The sequence below is a fragment of the Oncorhynchus nerka genome, linkage group LG11, assembly GCF_034236695.1.
Source record: "Oncorhynchus nerka isolate Pitt River linkage group LG11, Oner_Uvic_2.0, whole genome shotgun sequence".
Lineage (NCBI taxonomy): Eukaryota > Metazoa > Chordata > Actinopteri > Salmoniformes > Salmonidae > Oncorhynchus > Oncorhynchus nerka.
Window position 1 is genome coordinate 71,612,238 of NC_088406.1, and position 25,102 is coordinate 71,637,339.

Here is a 25,102-nt window from a genome sequence, read left to right on the forward strand (position 1 = left end):
CACTCTCCGGGACATAGTCTTTCAGATGATTCTACTAAACATCACCATTAGATTAGAGCTGGATCCCACTCTCTGGGACATAGTCTTTCAGATGATTCTACTAAACATCACCATTAGATTAGAGCTGGATCCCACTCTCTGGGACATAGTCTTTCAGATGATTCTACTAAACATCACCATGAGATTAGAGCTGGATCCCACTCTCTGGGACATAGTCTTTCAGATGATTCTACTAAACATCACCATTAGATTAGAGCTGGATCCCACTCTCTGGGACATAGTCTTTCAGATGATTCTACTAAACATCACCATTAGATTAGAGCTGGATCCCACTCTCTGGGACATAGTCTTTCAGATGGTTCTACTAAACATCACCATTAGATTAGAGCTGGATCCCACTCTCTGGGACATAGTCTTTCAGATGATTCTACTAAACATCACCATTAGATTAGAGCTGGATCCCACTCTCTGGGACATAGTCTTTCAGATGATTCTACTAAACATCACCATTAGATTAGAGCTGGATCCCACTCTCTGGGACATAGTCTTTCAGATGATTCTACTAAACATCACCATTAGATTAGAGCTGGATCCCACTCTCTGGGACATAGTCTTTCAGATGATTCTACTAAACATCACCATTAGATTAGAGCTGGATCCCACTCTCCGGGACATAGTCTTTCAGATGATTCTACTAAACATCACCATCAGATTAGAGCTGGATCCCACTCTCTGGGACATAGTCTTTCAGATGATTCTACTAAACATCACCATTAGATTAGAGCTGGATCCCACTCTCTGGGACATAGTCTTTCAGATGATTCTACTAAACATCACCATTAGATTAGAGCTGGATCCCACTCTCTGGGACATAGTCTTTCAGATGATTCTACTAAACATCACCATTAGATTAGAGCTGGATCCCACTCTCTGGGACATAGTCTTTCAGATGATTCTACTAAACATCACCATTATATTAGAGCTGGATCCCACTCTCTGGGACATAGTCTTTCAGATGATTCTACTAAACATCACCATTAGATTAGAGCTGGATCCCACTCTCTGGGACATAGTCTTTCAGATGATTCTACTAAACATCACCATGAGATTAGAGCTGGATCCCACTCTCTGGGACATAGTCTTTCAGATGATTCTACTAAACATCACCATTAGATTAGAGCTGGATCCCACTCTCTGGGACATAGTCTTTCAGATGATTCTACTAAACATCACCATTAGATTAGAGCTGGATCCCACTCTCTGGGACATAGTCTTTCAGATGATTCTACTAAACATCACCATTAGATTAGAGCTGGATCCCACTCTCTGGGACATAGTCTTTCAGATGATTCTACTAAACATCACCATTAGATTAGAGCTGGATCCCACTCTCCGGGACATAGTCTTTCAGATGATTCTACTAAACATCACCATCAGATTAGAGCTGGATCCCACTCTGGTAGAACTGGAGGAGAAGAAGGGGCAATTATTATAATACATGTCATGTTGTTGAAGGATGTCTGTGCTATTTCATTATTTTCTGCGCATCACAGTGTGTGTGTGTGTGTGTGTGTGTGTGTGTGTGTGTGTGTGTGTGTGTGTGTGTGTGTGTGTGTGTGTGTGTGTGTGTGTGTGGCTACATGCTGACGGCTCGCTCGAACAGCCCAATTAAAATCTGTCTGTGATGTGATAGCTCTTTCATGGTTGCTAAGCTCAGTGCCACAATGGACGAGGCAACACTTTACAGCTTATAGCAAAGAGCTGAGGGTCAAAACATCACAACAATAAAGTACTGTCATGTGAGGCAATCACTGCAGCAAGCATCTGTTGTGTAGGCCCTTTATCTCTCTCTCTTTCACCTCTCCATTTTGTCTTCTCTCCACCTCCACCTGAATCTTGCCCTGGAGGCAGCTCTGCAGATTGGTCACTAGCTGGCACATGATTCTAAACCTAACCTTAACCACACTGCTAACCCTAATGCCTAACCCTAACCGTACATTCATTTTGACTTGCAGCTGGCCCATCTAGCAGACATCTCTCAGTTCTGCCTCCAGGGCAAGATTCATGACAATAAACATCAACCTGCCTTCCACCTCTCCTTTCTCTCATGTAATATCTATAGCTACCATGATTTAATCACACAAAGCAGAGGGAGTTGCGCCTACATTACTTATCCACACACACACACACACACACACACACACACACACACACAAGCTCCTCTGCATTACTGTGATGGTGTGCATTCAGCCCAGGCAGGCAGGGAGAATCAGTGGGTGGACAGGCAGGAAGGGGATTCCTTTATCATCATCATCATCATCTCACCCCCACACATCCCACTCATACCCTGGGAGAGGGGAGAGAGGGTTGACTGGTTGGAGACAGTTAGGTAGGCAGATGGGACAGCCACAGAAGCTTGGGGGTTGAGGCAGTGGAAGAGGGACTGTGTGTGGTGGGCCTGGACTCTGGAGCAGATGGAGAGCAGTCTGCTGGAGGACCTTCTCTCTCAGGACTGCAGATTTATACATTTCCCAACTCAAAACAGCAACAGCCATCATAACACATTGACCAAAATCCTCTTCCAATACAGATTCCAAATCTCCTCCATCCCCACACATCATTTTTAGGGCTCAGCCAGAAACTCTGTCATGCTGACTTAATACATGAATGGATGACTTGACTTGGCAGTGTGTTGTGAGGCAAAATCTTGGAGGCTGAGAGAGACAAACAGACAGAGACAGGAGACAGACAGGAGACAGAGACAAACAGGAGACAGACAGGAGACAGGAAAGAGACACATACAGAGACAAAGAGATAAACAGAGACAGAGAGAGATAAACAGAGACAGAGAGAGATAAACAGAGACAGAGAGATAAACAGAGACAGAGAGATAAACAGAGACAGAGAGAGATAAACAGAGACAGAGAGAGATAAACAGAGACAGAGAGAGAGACAGAGACAGAGAGAGATAAACAGAGAGAGATAAACAGAGACAGAGAGAGACAAACAGAGACAGAGAGAGACAGAGACAAAGAGATAAACAGAGACAGAGAGAGACAAAGAGATAAACAGAGACAGAGATAAACAGAGACAGAGAGAGATAAACAGAGACACAGAGAGATAAACAGAGACACATAGAGATAAACAGAGACACAGAGAGATAAACAGAGACACATAGAGATAAACAGAGACACAGAGAGATAAACAGAGACAGATAGAGATAAACAGAGACAGAGAGAGATAAACAGAGACAGAGAGAGATAAACAGAGACAGAGAGAGATAAACAGAGACAGAGAGAGATAAACAGAGACAGAGAGAGATAAACAGAGACAGAGAGAGATAAACAGAGACAGAGAGAGATAAACAGAGACAGAGAGAGATAAACAGAGACAGGGAGAGATAAACAGAGACATAGAGAGATAAACAGAGACAGAGAGAGACAAACAGAGGCAGAGAGAGACAAACAGAGACAGAGAGAGACAAACAGAGACAGAGAGAGACAAACAGAGACAGAGAGAGATAAACAGAGACAGAGAGAGACAAACATAGACAGAGAGAGACAAACAGAGACAGAGAGAGACAGACAAACAGAGACAGAGAGAGACAGAGAGTGGTGAGGTGAGAGGAGGCGTGTGTGTTTGGCAGGCAGTGGCTCTTGGGTGGCATAGCTGAAATGGCTGCCATTCCACAGCCGGGATCACTCACACTGAGCAGCTGCTAACCCGGACAACTAGCCATATGTTGGCATCGTCATGGCGACGGCTTTAAGACCGGGAGCAGTAGACATTGTTGGAACACTTCAGCTGCCTTTGATGACCTTTCCCATTGGATGAATGCCTTCACAACACATATGTAACCTACAGGTTACTGATCCTATGAGATGTGATAGTGTACATCCACCATGGATTAAGTCCAGTACCATGAGTACATTGTTAATGAAAAGGACAAACCATATGAGCTAATGTCGCTAAGCTGCTCAATGGTACTGCCAAGTATTAGTATTTTACTAGGATCCCCATTAGCTGCTGCTAACACAGCAAATACTCTCCCTGGGATCCACACCAAACACACTACAGACTCACAGTGACACATCAAATATTCTCAGAATCTAATGCCATAAGCATAAGCTGACATAACAGTGAAGTTCAGAACACTGCAGATCCAGGGTTAGAAAAGCCAGTAGTTTTCCATCCATCCAGGGCTGAGCTCTGTACAGTCCAGACAGTCTGCATTATGGGGACACAGTACAGCGTGTGACAGAGTCTGCATTATGAGGACACGGTGTGTGACAGCCAGAAGCCTCAGACTGCTGAGGTGGCCTTGTCACTGTGTCCCCTGCCAGTGGTGATGACACCAGCAGGCAGGACAGGAGACGTTGGTGACAGTGGTAGTGGTGGTGGTGGGGGGGGGGGGGGTCTGGAAAAGCAATACGACACTATAATGGGTACAGTACACAACACAAGCCCAACACTTTTCACTTTCACACTGACGTTTGACAATTTGACCACAAAAGAGGCACTAGTTAGTCTCTTCTGAATTCACCTTTCAGTTGTCAGAGAGGAGAGTGAATTAGACAGGGTCATTTTGTATCGCCCCTGGAAACTGCTGACCGTTTGATTGCCACCTGGGAAACCACTGTGGCGACCCCACAGTGTGGCGATGTGATTGTCCAGGAGGCTTCAGGCCTGGCTACCATCGTGGCAGCCTCCCGGAGGCTGAATAGGACTACTGTAGATCACTGTGGGTCATTTAAGATGGCCTGTGGTTCTCAGGAGGCCAAGGGCAGATGGAGATAAGGGGGATACACTCACAGGGTTTTTGGAAAGAAAGAGAGGTAAGAAAGAAGGCATAAGAGAGGTCTTTAAACAAAGCTTGCCAGCTTGCACAGTCCCAATTTTGCCGATCAGATCCTCTGGAGAGCATCCTCTCTAAGTGCATACTGAGGCCACGGTACCGTCTGGGGGAATAGTAGAGAACAGATTAATAAGGCAGGATAAGGATGTCAGACCTCATAGTCCATGTTGCTGTTTGTGTTCCCTTGACAACCGCTGCCAGGATCAACAACAGCCAATGGCACACAGACCCTGTCAGGTTGAATTAGTCCTATCAGGGAGATTACTCGTTTGGGGGAGGGGGGGATCTTGTGGCTGTGTGTCTTTGGGGTGTGTGTTTGGTGAGTGTGTGTTTATCTTATGTGTGTGTCTGTGTTTCTTTGGGGTGACATCTGTAACCTCAGTTTGCCTGCCCATCTCACACACTTGTTCTAATTTGGACCTTTCCTTGTTCTCTGTCTATCCCTCTCTGGTCTCCCCATCTCTCCTATTCTGCCCTGGCCGACCCAGCAACAGAGAGAAATATGGGTTGAGGACTTGGGGGGCAAAACACACCCCCTAAAACAGCTGCTGTTGTATGAGAAAGTCAGAGCTAAAATATCTGACTTGATATTTAATTAACGACTGTTTACTAGTGGTTCAATTATGAGGTTGGCATTTAGATCAACAATGGGTTGTTCCTATGAGGATATTGATGTGAAAAATCCATCATTGTCAGGCTCATGCTGTGGGCTATAAAATAACAATTTAAACAGATTAAAACATTCAGGATGATGTTATTACTTTCTAGAAGACAGCATGTTTAGAAAACCATCAACAAAAAAGACATTGCTCATCCTAATTTCTTAATCCCATTCTTTTAGATGTGTGTGTATATTGTTAGACACTACTGTACTGTTGGAGCTAGAGAAACAAGTATTTCGCTACACTCGCAATAACATCTGCTAGATATGTGTATGCAACCAATACAATTTGATTTGACATTGATGTGAGCTAAAATGTCCCTTTCACCCAATGGAGAATTGGGCAAAATTATCCCCGAAAGGGACGTGGACTCTGACTGAACTGACAGATGTGAAGGCCATTGAGCTAACAACCACTGTGGGACAGAAAGAAGCCTACCCAGCTCTCATACAGGACAAACAGAACATCACAAGACCTTTTGTGTCTTGAAACGGAGCTGGAATGTCATCACTCTTTCACAGAGAAAAAGATACTCATCAACTGAAAAGCAAGACAGCGGTTCTCATAAAAGGTGAGAGTAGACTAGGATACAGCTCCTGATCGTTGCTTACTTCCCTTTCCATAATGAAGGTGGTAGCGGGTCGATTAGTGGGTGTACTCTAAGGCGCTGCAGTGGGAGTGAGGATGAAAATAGAGACCCCCATTATCATCATCATCATCACAGGCCTGACAGCCCAATCGCTGTAATCATGGGGTGGAAGGGTGACAGTAATAAGAGGGTAAGAGGGGGTGGGATCTCCCAGATTGGAGGAGAGAGGGAGTGAAGAAAGAGAGGGATGGTTTGGGAGAGAGAGCTGGTTTATGCAGGAGAGAAGAGAAAGGAGGGGGGGGGAAGAGGGGGATAGTTTAGAAGGAGCGAGAGAGGGGGAAACTCTGTGCCTGCTGCCTTCAGCAAGGTCATAGTAGCGTATTGCAATGCACAGCACCATGGAACAGGAGTCAGGACAGAGTGCATTGTGGGATATTGGGGTTGTCCTCACACGGGTTATCAACTATTCAGAGCCGTAGGCTACACACCATAAGTACGAACATGCAAATGAATCCTCCTCATTCCAAATGTATGAAAATTGTATTCCTCTTTTTAAGACTGATGAGCTAGTTAGTTACTCTACGGTGTAGGATACGTAAACTGTTGCTTAATCTGTGAGTGGCATGTAGACTACTGGATAATTCTTTTAGATTACAGTGGCAACTCTACTCCATCCTGTTAGACAACCAGCCTTTGACGAGACGGATGGAGAGGAAAAACACAGAGCTAGGGGGAGAAATTAAGCTCATCATTAGCTAGCTGCGCTGAATTAAGACTAGCGATTAGCGGCTAAACACTGTAGGCTTTTTACCAGCGCAAATTCCAGTTGGCCTCAAATCCATACGGAGGTGGCTTTTGAATAGCCTAAACCACCAAACAACTGCAAAAAGGAGCTGGCTTTAGTATTCATCAGGCCTTCCTCAGTGAGACCAGACAACGGCGGCAGCAAGCAGAAACCAGTCAAAGTCATTTGCTTACATTCAAATCTCAGTTGAGGGAACATTCTGAGAACCTTTAACAGAGCAGTACCAAATGAGCGTGTCACTGTGGATTCTCTGCTACCAGGCCTTTTAGATGGAAACCACGGCAATATAACATGATACATACTTAATGAGTGGCAATTTATATTACGACACCTCAAGAAAAATGGCTATTCCTCAGTCAAGGCGAATAGCTCCGAGAACGGTGACAACAAAATCTAAATGTCAGAGAGCTTCTCGCTCCATAAAAACACTAGTATTGCTGCCTGCTGGTGAAATCCCTGTAGCTAAACACTAGCCTAACTCCCCTGTAGACAACTGAACTCTGGCACACCAGACTACAGAGAACTCCGCCCAGCAGGCCTCTCTCTTACACACTCAGACAGCCAGCTGTGTCTCCCCTCTGAGAGCTGAGTCACATCCCTGCACAGTGACATGATCCTATAACATAATACAGTACACCCCCTCTGATCCTATACCCTAATACAATACACCCCCTCTGATCCTATAGCCTAATACAGTACACCCCCTCTGATCCCACACCCTAATACAGTACACCCCCTCTGATCCTATACCCTAATACAGTACACCCCCTCTGATCCTATACCCTAATACAGTACACCCCCTCTGATCCTATACCCTAATACAGTACACCCCCTCTGATCCTATACCGTAATACAGTACACCCCCACTGATCCTATACCGTAATACAGTACATCCCCTCTGATCCTATACCCTAATACAGTACACCCCCTCTGATCCTATAGCGTAATACAGTACACCCCTTATGATCCTATAGCCTAATACAGTACACCCCTCTGATCCCACACCCTAATACAGTACACCCCTCTGATCCTATACCCTAATACAGTACACCCCTCTGATCCTATAGCCTAATACAGTACACCCCCTCTGATCCCACACCCTAATACAGTACACCCCCTCTGATCCTATACCCTAATACAGTACACCCCTCTGATCCTATACCCTAATACAGTACACCCCTCTGATCCTATACCCTAATACAGTACACCCCCTCTGATCCTATACCGTAATACAGTACACCCCCACTGATCCTATACCGTAATACAGTACACCCCCTCTGATCCTATAGCGTAATACAGTACACCCCCTCTGATCCTATAGCCTAATACAGTACACCCTCTGATCCTATACCCTAATACAGTACACCCCCTCTGATCCTATACCCTAATACAGTACACCCCCTCTGATCCTATACCCTAATACAGTACACCCCCTCTGATCCTATAGCCTAATACAGTACACCCCCTCTGATCCCACACCCTAATACAGTACACCCCCTCTGATCCCACACCCTAATACAGTACACCCCCTCTGATCCTATACCGTAATACAGGGAGATGAGAGGCTGCGTGGCTAAGGCTAGTGCTGCAGCATGCAAAGTGAAAACATCTTCCTGCACACGCCGTACAGATTGATCTGCACACAGTCACCCACATCCCCTGCAGAGAGAGGGAGGGAGAGGATAGCTGGCTGGATGTTGTAGTGGAGAAAATTGCTGCGTTAATAATTGATACTTCGTGAAATGCAGCGGTGAGGGGGGGGGGGATTCTGGCTTCACCGATATGAGAGAATCATTTCCAAATACAGTAAATAAAACTAAAGCATGAAGTTATACATTTACAATATGAACTGTGCAAACAGATGAGGTACTATTATAGCTACCATTCTCAGTAACATAGTAAAACATTCTTAATCCCATGTACTTTCAGTCTATGAGTCAGCACACCAGTCTCAAGTGTGATTCACGAATCTCAGATTTTACCCACGCCTGAGTCGTGCTCCGTTCCTCTGTTCCTCACCTCCTCCAGAATCCCTGAGCCTCCCTGCTGCCCCTCCTCCATTCCCCCTTTCTTTCACTCATCCTCTTCCTCCACTCCCGCTCTCCTCCCACTAGCACGGGCTAATGATGGAGCCCAGGGGTCTATTCTACTCAATGGTACAATATTACAGAACGTAGATGGAAATATGATTAATAGAGATAACATGAGTCTCGATTTTCTATGGACTCTACAATACATTTCTCATTTGTACGTTGTGTAATGTTGAACGTTGTCAAATAAGCCTCTGATCAGGTCTCCACAATGCGATCTGTGTCCCGTGTGGGTGAAGTCTGACGATACTGCTTCCGCTATCAAATACTGTAGAAACACACTGGACAACACTGTCTGTTCACCTAAACATCACAGCCCTCTCCAGTCCAGCTGACAGGCCAGGGATGCACGTGTCAGACAAAACAACTCTGCCATACTCTAACGTTAAACAGGCCACTAACATCAGTCACACAATTACATCTGTTTGGGATATTATGCACATTCATATCTACGTACAAGACATTATCCTTTGTGATATTAACCATTTTATTAGGGTAATGTACTGAGAACAGTGGGTGAATATGATTATGTGATTAAGCCTAAACAGTGTGTGGGCTGGGCTCTGGGCCTGTATTCACAAGAGTAGGATTGTTGCTATAGGATCAGTTTTAAATAAGATTAAAATGGACAGGAGGGACCGGATCCTAGATCAGCTCTACTCAAACTCTTTTGAATACGGGTCCAGATCAACTGTTGAGTTATTTCAGAGCGTAAACTATCCCAGAGCCGCAGTCAGCTTCACAGGGATGCAGATAAGAAGAATGGCCCCCAGCTGGTCCGGATTGGACAAACAAAACATGGTGTTGACAATGACATCACAGTCAAACAATGGGCTCCCAACCACCAGAGAAGTGCTGCACATTTTGGGCCGGCCATCAGCCACGTGCTCTCTCGCTCACTCTGTCCTCCGCCTGCTTGCTTTTTGGTTTGTCTGTTGTACACCGTCTGGTTGATGGTGATGTCAGTGTCAGAGAGAAAACGGCGGTTTTGTTTTGTTGCTATCTAAAAACATTGACCCCTAGTGGTCTGAATATTGACTGATCTCAGGCCCTTCCTATGAAAAATCCTCTCTTTTATGAACAAGTTTTATACATGGATATATTCTTTCTACAGATTATCAGCATACACCCAATATGTTCCCCCTGTTGATGCTTATTATGCATTATGGTTGAACCAAAAGATTACATGTAACAACAATAAATAGGAAACAGGAAACGGTTTAATATATATGTGACATTGAATTAAACAATAATGTATGATGATGCTAATATTATGTACAATATTTATGTTTCCATATGATACCAATAGCCTGATATATTCAATATTCTATAAACTATTATTTAACAGTTTCACTCAATTCATTCAAATGTGCAAAACAGTGTGCAACTATTTTTATAGCTTACAATTTCTTCGCCTTTAGTCAGCACCTCTACATAAAATAATTTTCTCTGGGTGTGCGCCAGCTCGTGTTTTTTAGTTGGTTTTGTTGCTTTAACAGGAATGTTGGGGGTCTTTGTATCTCTCTCTCCTGGGTAAAGGCTGACAGGGTCTGGGTGCCATCTGCTAGGAGTGGAGGGTTATTTCATCTCCCCATAGTGGGCACTGCCACCAGGCACCCCGTCTCCACATGAAACCAATTAAGATGGTCTCCACACTTTCATATCGATACTATCCTTCACAGAGCCACACATTTACTCAGGAAATGAAAAGTGTGATGGGATTACAGTACAGTCACTCTCCAGAATTATCATAAACTCGCCACCCAATTGAATTTGGGCATCATGGTGGCATGCTATACTGTATGTATGGTGCATTTCTCTTCTATAATACCAAAGGTGGGAATATTTAACCCACTGTTTGTCAGATGGTACTGTATACTAATGAGTAGGGATGCACAATATATCGGTGAACTTATCGACATCAGCCTGATGTCTAGTTTAACGCTGATGTGCAAAACCGATGTCAAAGCTGACGTACATACCTATATAACGTAACATGACGTACATACCTATATAACGTAACATGACGTACATACCTATATAACGTGACATGACGTACATACCTATATAACGTGACATGACGTACATACCTATATAACGTAGGTACATGACGTACATACCTATATAACGTAGGTACATGACGTACATACCTATATAACGTAGGTACATGACGTACATACCTATATAACGTAGGTACATGACGTACATACCTATATAACGTAGGTACATGATGTACATACCTATATAACGTGACATGACGTACATACCTATATAACGTAGGTATATGACGTACATACCTATAACGTAGGTACATGAACCTTTATACCGGATCATCGTAAATAGCTAGCTGCAATCCGAGTGGCTACTCCTGGCTAACGTCTCTGTCCCAGAGCAAGCACCAGTTAAGCCTGGAGCTAGCCTCGAGCTAAGCCCATCTCCCGACTAGCCGAAGAGGTCCAAAAATACCTAATTTGCCAATTGGCCTGGACCCTCTACTGACCCTCTACTGCCGACACGGAGCCCCGCCGATCCATCACGACTGGTCCGCCGACATAATCGTCCGAGGGGGTTTCAACAGGCTTTTCCGCTGCGACATCGCCAAAGATCCATCTGCTGGCCAAGGCCCGCGAGCTTTCTGAATCGCTGTATCTCCAGCTCACCGCATGAAGAGGAATAAACAGACTCACCCCATCGCGACGTCCCCCAAAGGTTAACTCTCTAGCCCTCGCTATCTCCCTGCTTGCTAATTCGGCCTGCTAACGGCTAGCTTGTCAAGCTCCGGTCCGCTAACTGCTACCTTGTCTAGCTCGGGCCTACGAACTGTTAGCTTGTTAGCACAGGCCTGCTAACCGTCTGAACCACCGCGTCCCAATCACTCTCTGACCCCATTTACTTTCTATCTCTTTTTGATTTTTAATTTGTTTATACCTTCCGGAAACCTGCCTCACCCAATGTGATACGGAATCGCTATTACTTTTACTCTTATTTTTATGACACACTCAAGAACCTCCAGACGCTAACCAGCTAACTAGCTACAAGCTAGTTAGTCATTGTTAGTTTTTTTTAAAAACCTGGATAACACTCGCCAGCCCAGCCCCCCCTGCCCATCCACCGCTGCCCCCTGGACACTGATCTCTTGGCTACATAGCTGACGCCACGCTGGACTGTCCATTAATCACGGTACTCCTTTCTGCTTGTTTGTCTTACCTGTCGGCCCCGTTGCCTAGTCAACGCCATTTTACCTGCTGTTTGTTGTGCTAGCGGATTAGCCTCGCCTACTGTTTTTAGCTAGCTTTCCAAATTCAACACCTGTGATTACTGTATGCCTCGCTGTATGTCTCTCTCAGATGTCAATATGCCTTGTATACTGTTGTTCAGGTTAGTTATAATTGTTTTAGTTCACAATGGAGCCCCTAGACCCACTCTGCATACCCCTGTTACCTCCTTTGTCCCACCTCCCACACATGCGGTGACCTCACCCATTACAACCAGCATGTCCAGAGATACAACCTGTCTCATCATCACCCAGTGCCTGGGCTTACCTCCGCTGTACCCGCACCCCACCATACCCCTGTCTGCGCATTATGCCCTGAATATATTCTACCATGCCCAGAAACCTGCTCCTCTTATCCTCTGCCCCCAACGCTCTAGGCGACCAGTTTTGATAGCCTTTAGCCGCACCCTCATACTACTCCTTCTCTGTTCCGCGGGTGATGTGGAGGTAAACCCAGGCCCTGCATGTCCCCAGGTACCCTCATTTGTTGACTTCTGTGATCGAAAAAGCCTTGGTTTTATGCATGTCAACATCAGAAGCCTCCTCCCTAAGTTTGTTTTACTCACTGCTTTAGCACACTCTGCTAACCCTGATGTCCTTGCCGTGTCTGAATCCTGGCTCAGGAAGGCCACCAAAAATTCAGAGATTTCCATACCCAACTATAACATCTTCCGTCAAGATAGAACTACCAAAGGGGGCGGAGTTGCAGTCTACTGCAGAGATAGCCTGCAAAGTAATGTCATACTTTCCAGGTCCATACCCAAACAGTTCGAACTACTAATTTTGAAAATTACCCTCTCCAGAAATAAGTCTCTCACTGTTGCCGCCTGCTACCGGCCACCCTCAGCTCCCAGCTGTGCCCTGGACACCATCTGTGAATTGATCGCCCCCATCTAGCTTCAGAGTTTGTTCTGTTAGGTGACCTAAACTGGGATATGCTTAACACCCCGGCAGTCCTACAATGTAAGCTAGATGCCCTCAATCTCACTCAAATCATCAAGGAACCCACCAGGTACAACCCTAACTCTGTAAACAAGGGCACCCTCATAGACGTCATCCTGACCAACTGGCCCTCCAAATACACCTCCGCTGTCTTCAACCAGGATCTCAGCGATCACTGCCTCATTGCCTGTATCCGCCACGGAGCCGCAGTCAAACGACCACCCCTCATCACTGTCAAACGCTCCCTAAAACACTTCTGTGAGCAGGCCTTTCTAATCGACCTGGCCCGGGTATCCTGGAAGGACATTGACCTCATCCCGTCAGTTGAGGATGCCTGGTCATTCTTTAAAAGTAACTTCCTCACCATTTTAGATAAGCATGCTCCGTTCAAAAAATGCAGAACCAAGAACAGATACAGCCCTTGGTTCACTCCAGACCTGACTGCCCTCGACCAGCACAAAAACATCCTGTGGCGGACTGCAATAGCATCGAATAGCCCCGTGATATGCAACTGTTCAGGGAAGTCAGGAACCAATACACGCAGTCAGTCAGGAAAGCTAAGGCCAGCTTCTTCAGGCAGAAGTTTGCATCCTGTAGCTCCAACTCCAAAAGTTCTGGGACACTGTGAAGTCCATGGAGAACAAGAGCACCTCCTCCCAGCTGCCCACTGCACTGAGGCTAGGTAACACGGTCTCCACCGATAAATCCACGATTATCGAAAGCTTCAATAAGCACTTCTCAACGGCTGGCCATGCCTTCCGCCTGGCTACTCCAACCTCGGCCAACAGCTCCGCCCCCCCGCAGCTCCTCGCCCAAGCCTCTCCAGGTTCTCCTTTACCCAAATCCAGATAGCAGATGTTCTGAAAGAGCTGCAAAACCTAGACCCGTACAAATCAGCTGGGCTTGACAATCTGGACCTTCTATTTCTGAAACTATCTGCCGCCATTGTCGCAACCCCTATTACCAGCCTGTTCAACCTCTCTTTCATATCGTCTGAGATCCCCAAGGATTGAAAGCTGCCGCAGTCATCCCCCTCTTCAAAGGGGAGACACCCTGGACCCAAACTGCTATAGACCTATATCCATCCTGCCCTGCCTATCTAAGGTCTTCGAAAGCCAAGTCAACAAACAGGTCACTGACCATCTCGAATCCCACCGTACCTTCTCCGCTGTGCAATCTGGTTTCCGAGCCGGTCACGGGTGCACCTCAGCCACGCTCAAGTGACTAAACGATATCATAACCGCCATCGATAAAAGACAGTACTGTGCAGCCGTCTTCATCGACCTCGCCAAGGCTTTCGACTCTGTCAATCACCATATTCTTATCGGCAGACTCAATAGCCTCGGTTTCTCGGATGACTGCCTTGCCTGGTTCACCAATTACTTTGCAGACATAGTTCAGTGTGTCAAATTGGAGGGCATGCTGTCCGGTCCTCTGGCAGTCTCTATGGGGGTGCCACAGGGTTCAATTCTCGGGCCGACTCTTTTCTCTGTATATATCAATGATGTTGCTCTTGCTGCGGGCGATTCCCTGATCCACCTCTACGCAGACGACACCATTCTATATACTTTCGGCCCGTCATTGGACACTGTGCTATCTAACCTCCAAACGAGCTTCAATGCCATACAGCACTCCTTCCGTGGCCTCCAACTGCTCTTAAACGCGAGTAAAACCAAATGCATGCTTTTCAACCGATCGCTGCCTGCACCCGCATGCCCGACCTAGCATCACCACCCTGGATGGTTCCGAACTTGAATATGTGGACATCTATAAGTACCTAGGTGTCTGGCTAGACTGCAAACTCTCCTTCCAGACTCACATCAAACATCTCCAATCGAAAATCAAATCAAGAGTCGGCTTTCTATTCCGCAACAAAGCCTCCTTCACTCACGCCGCCAAGCTTACCCTAGTAAAACTGACTATCCTACCGATCCTCGATTTCGGCGATGTCATCTACAAAATGGCTTCCAACACTCTACTCAGCAAACTGGATGCAGTCTATCATAGTGCCATCCGTTTTGTCACCAAAGCACCTTATACCACCCACCACTGCGACTTGTATGCTCTAGTCGGCTGGCCCTCGCTACATATTCGTCGCCAGACCCACTGGCTCCAGGTCATCTACAAGTCCATGCTAGGTAAAGCTCCGCCTTATCTCAGTTCACTGGTCACGATGGCAACACCCATCCGTAGCACACGCTCCAGCAGGTGTATCTCACTGATCATCCCTAAAGCCAACACCTCATTTGGCCGCCTTTCGTTCCAGTACTCTGCTGCCTGTGACTGGAACGAACTGCAAAAATCGCTGAAGTTGGAGACTTTTATCTCCCTCACCAACTTCAAACATCAGCTATCCGAGCAGCTAACCGATCGCTGCAGCTGTACATAGTCTATTGGTAAATAGCCCACCCATTTTCACCTACCTCATTCCCATACTGTTTTTATACTGTTTTTTTATTTTTTCATTTACTTTTCTGCTCTTTTGCACACCAATATCTCTACCTGTACATGACCATCTGATCATTTATCACCCCAGTGTTAATCTGCAAAATTGTAATTATTCGCCTACCTCCTCATGCCTTTTGCACACATTGTATATAGACTGCCCATTTTTTTTTCTACTGTGTTATTGACTTGTTAATTGTTTACTCCATGTGTAACTCTGTGTTGTCTGTTCACACTGCTATGCTTTATCTTGGCCAGGTCGCAGTTGCAAATGAGAACTTGTTCTCAACTAGCCTACCTGGTTAAATAAAGGTGAAATAAAATAAATAAAATAAACATGACGTACATACCTATATACCGTGACATGACGTACATACCTATATAACGTAGGTATATGACGTACATACCTATATAACGTGACATGACGTACATACCTATAACGTAGGTACATGACGTACATACCTATATAACGTGACATGACGTACATACCTATATAACGTAGGTACATGACGTACATACCTATATAACGTAGGTACATGACGTACATACCTGTATAACGTGAGATGACGTACATACCTATATAACGTGACATGACGTACATACCTATATAACGTGACATGACGTACATACCTATATAACGTAGGTACATGACGTACATACCTATATAACGTAACATGACGTACATACCTATATAACGTAGGTACATGACGTACATACCTATATAACGTAGGTACATGACGTACATACCTATATAACGTAGGTACATGACGTACATACCTATATAACGTGACATGACGTGCATACCTATATAACGTAGGTACATGACGTACATACCTATATAACGTAACATGACGTACATACCTATATAACGTAGGTACATGACGTACATACCTATATAACGTAACATGACGTACATACCTATATAACGTAACATGACGTACATACCTATATAACGTGACATGACGTACATACCTATATAACGTAGGTACATGACGTACATACCTATATAACGTAGGTACATGACGTACATACCTATATAACGTAGGTACATGACGTACATACCTATATAACGTGACATGACGTACATACCTATATAACATGACATGACGTACATACCTATATAACGTAGGTACATGACGTACATACCTATATAACGTAGGTACATGACGTACATACCTATATAACGTGACATGACGTACATACCTATATAACGTAGGTACATGACGTGCATACCTATATAACGTAGGTACATGACGTGCATACCTATATAACGTAGGTACATGACGTACATACCTATATAACGTGACATGACGTACATACCTATATAACGTAGGTATATGACGTACATACCTATAACGTAGGTATATGACGTACATACCTATATAACGTAGGTACATGACGTACATACCTATATAACGTGACATGACGTACATACCTATATAACGTAGGTACATGACGTACATACCTATATAACGTAGGTACATGACGTACATACCTATATAACGTAGGTACATGACGTACATACCTATATAACGTAGGTACATGACGTACATACCTATATAACGTAGGTACATGACGTGCATACCTATATAACGTAGGTACATGACGTACATACCTATATAACGTAGGTACATGACGTACATACCTATATAACGTGACATGACGTACATACCTATAACGTAGGTACATGACGTACATACCTATATAACGTAGGTACATGACGTACATACCTATATAACGTAGGTACATGCCGTACATACCTATATAACGTAGGTACATGACGTACATACCTATATAACGTGACATGACGTACATACCTATATAACGTAGGTACATGACGTACATACCTATATAACGTAGGTACATGACGTACATACCTGTATAACGTGACATGACGTACATACCTATATAACGTAGGTACATGACATACATACCTATATAACGTAGGTATATGACGTACATACCTATATAACGTAGGTACATGACGTACATACCTATATAACGTAGGTACATGACGTACATACCTATATAACGTAGGTACATGACGTGCATACCTATATAACGTAGGTACATGACGTGCATACCTATATGACGTAGGTACATGACGTACATACCTATATAACGTAGGTACATGACGTACATACCTATATAACGTGACATGACGTACATACCTATATAACGTGACATGACGTACATACCTATATAACGTAGGTACATGACGTACATACCTATATAACGTAGGTACATGACGTACATACCTATATAACGTAGGTACATGACGTACATACCTATATAACGTAGGTACATGACGTACATACCTATATAACGTGACATGAAGTACATACCTATATAACGTGACATGACGTACATACCTATATAACGTGACATGACGTACATACCTATATAACGTAACATGACGTACATACCTATATAACGTGACATGACGTACATACCTATATAACGTGACATGACGTACATACCTATATAACGTGACATGACGTACATACCTATATAACGTAGGTACATGACGTACATACCTATATAACGTAGGTACATGACGTACATACCTATATAACGTAGGTACATGACGTACATACCTATATAACGTAGGTACATGACGTACATACCTATATAACGTGACATGAAGTACATACCTATATAACGTAGGTACATGACGTACATACCTATATAACGTGACATGACGTAATGACGCCACGTCAAATTTAGGGCAACACGTGAAACCCAGCATTCATTTGAAAGAGTAACAACATTTCAGCGAGACAACTCAAAGGCAAAATCCATTAACGCCAATATAATGGAATTCATTGCCCTTGACAATCAACCGCTCTCTGTCGTGGGTGATCGGGCACCGGTAAACGGTGTACGGTGTTTCCATCGACACATTGGTGCGGCTGGCTTCGGGGTTAAGTGAGCATTGTTTCAAGAAGCAGTGCGGCTTGGTTGGGTTGTGTTTCGGAGGACACACGGCTCTCGACGTCCACCCCCCAGAGTCCGTACGGGAGTTGTAGCGATGAGATACGACTAACTACCACGAAATTGGGGAGAAAAAGGTTTTTATTTTTTTATTTAATAATAATAATACTTATTTAAATTCACATATAAATATGGGTTATAGATCTGTCATTCTCATTGAAAGCAACTCTAAGAAACAGTAGATCTGTTCTATGTGTGCTATTTCTATGCTTCCATTCCTAAATGTAGTTTTTGTGACTTTTACTTTCGGTTTTGTACACCAGCTTCAAACAGCTGGAAATACATTATTTGTGGTTATGGAAAATATATTTCACAGCAGTTTAGATGGTACAATGATTCTCTACACTATACTTCCTTGTTTTGTCACAAACTGAAATAAGGCAAACCAATAGAATTTTATCAACAAGGAAATGGTGGAGCGATTTAACATAATATGTAGATGTAATATATTCTAAAACAGATCTTTGTTGCACTACAACATCCCTTGAGTATTGAGGTCATAAGGTCATCATGGTTAAGAGCGTATCATGTGAGGTGATGCCATGCTTTATCACGCAGGGTGCAGCTCCATGCAGAAAACCACAGCCCTCCTCCCCATGGCATGCAACTCCATGTGGGGACCCATAGCGCCGCGAGGGCCCCATTGTCTGATCTCGGATCAGCGCCACGTGGGGGCTTTGTGATGGTTTGCACCAACAGGCTGAAAGTGATTCAGCCTTTTCATTCATACTAATCCATTCCTGCCAAAGGGCACTCAAAAACAGCTTTCCCCATTCTATCTGAACACGCACATGAAAACACACACACACACACACACACACTTTTGCCTCTTTCCATCTAGACTGGTACATTGAGGAATAACAATTTAGAATAATAACAAACTAGAAATGGATGTCATTGCGAAGTATATTAACATGCAAATGAATTTGGTTGAGTTGTCAACTAAAGTGAATTCAACGTGATATCCACAAAAAAATGTCCCCATGTCATTGGAGGGTGTGGGGTGGATTTAAGTTAAAAGTTGGGTGAATGCGGAGGACCTTATCTTATTCCTAACAAACCCAGAACACTCCCTCTCTCACTTGCAGATCCTACTACAGTGTTATAGATCTTTCTCTGGATATAAGGTCAATCTTGATAAAAGCGAAATCTTACCGTTGTCTGTCTTTGACCATCATACCATCAAGCACAAGTTCCCTTTTAGATGGTCGCCTATGGGCTTCACATATTTGGGCATAATGGTGGATGGTAATCTGAACCACCTCTATAAACTCAATCTGGCCAGTTTGTTGCAAAAGGTGGAGGTTGACCTTTGTAAATGGATGGACTTACCTCTCACTCTACTGGGTAGAATCAATGTAATTAAAATGAATGTCCTGCCCAGGTTTCTATATCTGTTTCAATCTCTCCCTATCCCTGTTCCCGCAGCATTTTATTCCTCTCTCGACAAGCTGACCAGACGGTTTATCTGGCACGGCAAAACCCCTAGGGTTGGCCTGGATAAACTGACCCTTGATTACAGTCAAGGAGGCTTAAACCTCCCCAATTTTAGAATGTACTACTGGGCTGCACAGTCTAGGTTTCTGGCTCAGAGGTTTGACAATGGTCCCTCTCCCTCATGGTTGAACATTGAAAAGCTTGAGGTAAATGATGACACTGGGGCAGATTTGTTTTACAAATGGGACAGAAAATCTATAAAAACCATCACAGACAACCCTTTAATCATACATTCTGTCCTGGCATGGTGCAAACTGCATGAGCTGTTCGGACGAGAGGGATTCCTTTCCCCTAAAACCCCTTTATGGAACAATAGATTGATCCCTATGTTTTTCCAGAATAGTAACTTTAGACCATGGTCTGATAAGGGGATCACTCTTCTGGAACATTGTTACGAGGAGGGAGTTCTTATGTCTTTTGATCAGCTGAAACAGAAATACCACTTGCCTAACAGGGACTTCTTTAGCTACCTACAACTACGAAACTTTATTAGGGTGACTCTCAAGGGATAATGGAACCTACCTAAGATGTCACCTATTGAACAACTCTGCCACGCAGACCAACCACTGTTCAAGACCATTTCCCGTGTTTACAATGCTCTTATGTCAGGACTAACACTGCCTGGGCTAGATAAACCCCGACTTAGATGGGAGAAAGATCTGGGTATTGATCTTGATGAGGATCTATGGAGTGACCTATGCAGGGATGGTGTTACATCCACATTGAACTCCAGATACAGACTGATCCAGTTTAATTTCCTCCATCAGCTCTATATCACCCCATCTAGACTGCACAAGTTCAACCCAGATATCTTCTCCCTATGTTTTAGATGTGGCTCAGATGAAGGAACATTCCTCCATTCCACTTGGCAGTGTTCAAAACTACACGGTTTCTGGCAGGGGGTATGTGATACCATATCCTCAATTCACGGGGTTGCATTCCCTTTAGACCCGGAGGTCTGTCTACTGGGTAACTTTACTAACACCAATCTTAGGCAAAGCCATACTATAAAGCTAACAGAAATATTGCTAGCGATTGCCAAGAAATGTATTGCCTTGAAATGGAAATTGGATTCCTCCCTGCCAGTTGCAATGTGTTGCAAAGGTGAAAAAAAGACTAAATTCCCTTACGTTGATGACTTTTTCCAAATCTAATCAGTTTTCCATCTTGATTCAGCGTCATCACATTACATGACATGTCGTGGAAACAACATGGACTCAAGCAGTTGTTGCCCAGTGGGAAGTTCTGTAACCAGACCCCATTCATTTCATCAGCTATTGAGGAAGAATGAAGAACACCCATCCTAATGAGATAAAAATGGACTCTGTAGCCATGCCAACAGTGGCCCTCATCTACCGGCCATCGGGCTCATATGGATTAAGTGACTTTGCATTGAGCCGGTTACTGCACCCTGTCATCAATGACCTCTAATACAAATCGGCACTATACTGCATTTGCACTATGGACGTACACTTCTGCAAGGCACTGTATATACTCTTGTACATTAGCCACGTCAGCATCCTGCCCTCAGCTTATATAGATATAGCCCCTCTGTAGAAATGGGATATAGCCCCTCTGTAGAAATGGGATATAGCCCCTCTGTAGAAATGGGATATAGCCCCTCTGTAGAAATGGGATATAGCCCCTCTGTAGAAATGGGATATAGCCCCTCTGTAGAAATGGGATATAGCCCCTCTGTAGAAATGGGATATAGCCCCTCTGTAGAAATGGTATATAGCCCCTCTGTAGAAATGGTATATAGCCCCTCTGTAGAAATGGTATATAGCCCCTCTGTAGAAATGGTATATAGCCCCTCTGTAGAAATGGGATATAGCCCCTCTGTAGAAATGGGATATAGCCCCTCTGTAGAAATGGGATATAGCCCCTCTGTAGAAATGGGATATAGCCCCTCTGTAGAAATGGGATATAGCCCCTCTGTAGAAATGGGATATAGCCCCTCTGTAGAAATGGGATATAGCCCCTCTGTAGAAATGGGATATAGCCCCTCTGTAGAAATGGGATATAGCCCCTCTGTAGAAATGGGATATAGCCCCTCTGTAGAAATGGGATATAGCCCCTCTGTAAATTGCATATTCCCATTGTAATCAACCTGTACTTGAGGTTTACTGTTCTGATATTGTATATTCTGTATGATGTCTATGTGGACTTGTGTCTGCATTCTGTTTGGATATAGTCTACTGCTGGCAGCACCTTCAGCAACACAACGGTTTACTATGCAGCAAGGCCTACATCCTCAGACTACATACATGTAAACATAAAACCGTAGGACTAGCATCCTGGGCCCAGCTATCCTACATGATGTTCCCAGAGAGATCTCCATCTCTAAAATTAAATATGCACACCGTTGATCTAATTAACGATCAGTCAGTCCGGACGTCCTTCATTCCTGCCCCTTCATAATGGTTTGGCTCCTAGTCCCCTTCATAATGGTTTGGCTCCTAGTCCCCTTCATAATGGTTTGGCTCCTAGTCCCCTTCATAATGGTTTGGCTCCAAGTCCCCTTCATAATGGTTTGGCTCCTAGTCCCCTTCATAATGGCTCCTGTGTCTAGTCCCCTTCATAATGGGTCCTGGCCTATTCACTAGTTCTGGTTAAAGGGTTGAACGGGTGGGCCATTTCAGCCTAATCATCTCAGCAGTCCTAACAGGGCAGGCCTGTGTACCGTTCTGCTCAGGATAATGAACTTAATGTCATCACACACTGAAATAGTTGGATCGTGAAAGACCATGGCATTGATTGGTTTTATTTTGACAATTTTCACTGACATAAAGGCAGAGGATGTTTGGAGAATGAGTTCACAATGTGGATTGCAAAGAGCTACATATACATCTGACAGTCCATGTCAAGGCGTCAGCATGCTTCAGTTTGGCTGGTGCCTAGCACAACTCGGCTAGGCGAACCGAACGAGTGTGCTCGCATACTTCCTGGAAAAACAAGACAAAAGTGGCAATAGTACTGTTTGTCCATTTTGATACACCATAGCCAGTATACACTTCATCAAAAGTCTGAATTTATCCAAGATAACTCAGGAAATGTGTCATTAATTTGGTTGTTTTTGCAGAGGAGATTTTAGTCGGCAATTTTACATTTAACTAATGTAGTGCAGTACTTCTCAATAAAGAAATGTGCATGTTGAATGACAACAAAGACTTTATTGAAGAATCCCTACTGCTGACCAATCACCGATGAAGGGGCGTAGACTTTGGCTACAGACTTCAGCTTGCTTCGAGAAAAAAGCTTGTGTGTCCGAACAGCCTAAAAAATGTCGGCATAATATATGCACCACCTTTTCCAAACTGTTTCGGCTGGGAAGCATGCGGATGCCCTAAGACTAATCAAAGATGTCCAAAATCTCAAGCACTGTGATAATGGCTAATAGAACATATTCTGGACACCATTCATTTGCCCATGGTAACCACAGATGAGGAGAGACAGGCTGGTTACTATAGGCTACCATTGACATCTGAGTGGTGAAGAGGGGTGAGCAGGAAAGCCTTCTCAAAGGAAAAAGACTGGAAACCATGGCCTAAGGACATTGGTTACCAATGTATTCAGAAACCAGAGGCTTCAATGGAACACACACACCTATGGCAACTGACAGTAGACCATTTACAATGGACAAAATACTGATGTGTTTGGCATGACAGTAGATCAACCTCAAGGAGTGCAACCTTAGGCTGTCTTTAGTCAAAGTGGAATAGTGGATATGACTGAATGCGAAACATACGAGCAATGGAAACCAGGCATCTTTTACAGACTACATGACAGTTCCATTCCCACTAACAATGACACCTCCACTTCTCCCAGGGGAAAAACTATTAACTGCTGCAGTAGACTATCGTATCCTGCGTCATTTTGAAACGCTGTTGGGATTTGCTCTCTATTACCTCTTAGAAGATTTCCCCTGAGAAAATAAAAATGTCTACCCCTTTATAAGAGCTCCAGGTAGGCTAGCTGGATGTGTCTGTCACACACTCACACACACACACACACACACACACACACACACGCTCTCTCTCACACAAACACAGCGTGTAGGTTGTATTTCCTTCAGTTCCTCTTCCTGTAAGGATAAGGGGGATGAAAATGCTTGGTCTAAACGAACACACCAGCACATGGGGAGATTGGGGCCTACAGGTCACCCTCCGTGGATATTACCTCCCGATCCTCCATGTATTTATATCATATGTATTCACTGTCTACAGCATCCCCAGATTGATGATATTCATCATATTCCCACGCCTTACATGTACCAAATGGATTTACATTTATAGATTTATCTAAGGTTAAAAGGTCAATTCTTGGGGGAATCTCAAATCTTGGTAGACCTGAATTGGCTGTCGGTTGCTTTGCTCAGTGGGGAACCTTAAGAGGGGGAGGTAACAGGAGAAGAAGTAACAAGATAAGCCACAGGAGGAGGAGGTATATGTCGATGTGCCCTTGAGTAGGGCACTTAACCCTAATTTGCGCCGTACTACTATGGCTGACCCTGTAAAACAACATTTCTGGTGTACACACACACAGTTGAAGTCGGAAGTTTACATACACTAAGGTTGGAGTCATTAAAACTCCACTCCACAAATGTCTTGTTAACAAACTACAGTGTTGGCAAGTCGGTTAGGACATCTACAAAGTAACAATTGTTTACAGACAGATTATTTCACTTATAATTGACAGTAATCACAATTCCAGTGTGTCAGAAGTTTACATACACTAAGTTGACTGTGCCTTTAAACAGCTTGGAAAATTCCAGAAAATGATGTCATGGCTTTAGAAGCTTCTGATAGGCTAATTGACATCATTTGAGTCAATTGGAGGTGTACCTATGGATGTATTTCAAGGCCTACCTTCAAACTCAGTGCCTCTTTGCTTGACATCATGGGAAAATCAAAAGAAATCAGCCAAAACAAATTGTAGACCTCCACAAG

At 44.1% G+C, this 25,102-nt stretch overlaps 1 protein-coding gene across 3 annotated transcripts in view; it reads right to left on the reverse strand.

Annotated features, from left to right (window-relative positions):
- Nucleotides 1-25,102, reverse strand: part of LOC115137569 (serine/threonine-protein kinase DCLK2-like) — a 90,746-nt gene that overhangs the window by 42,418 nt on the left and 23,226 nt on the right. The window lies entirely within an intron of this gene.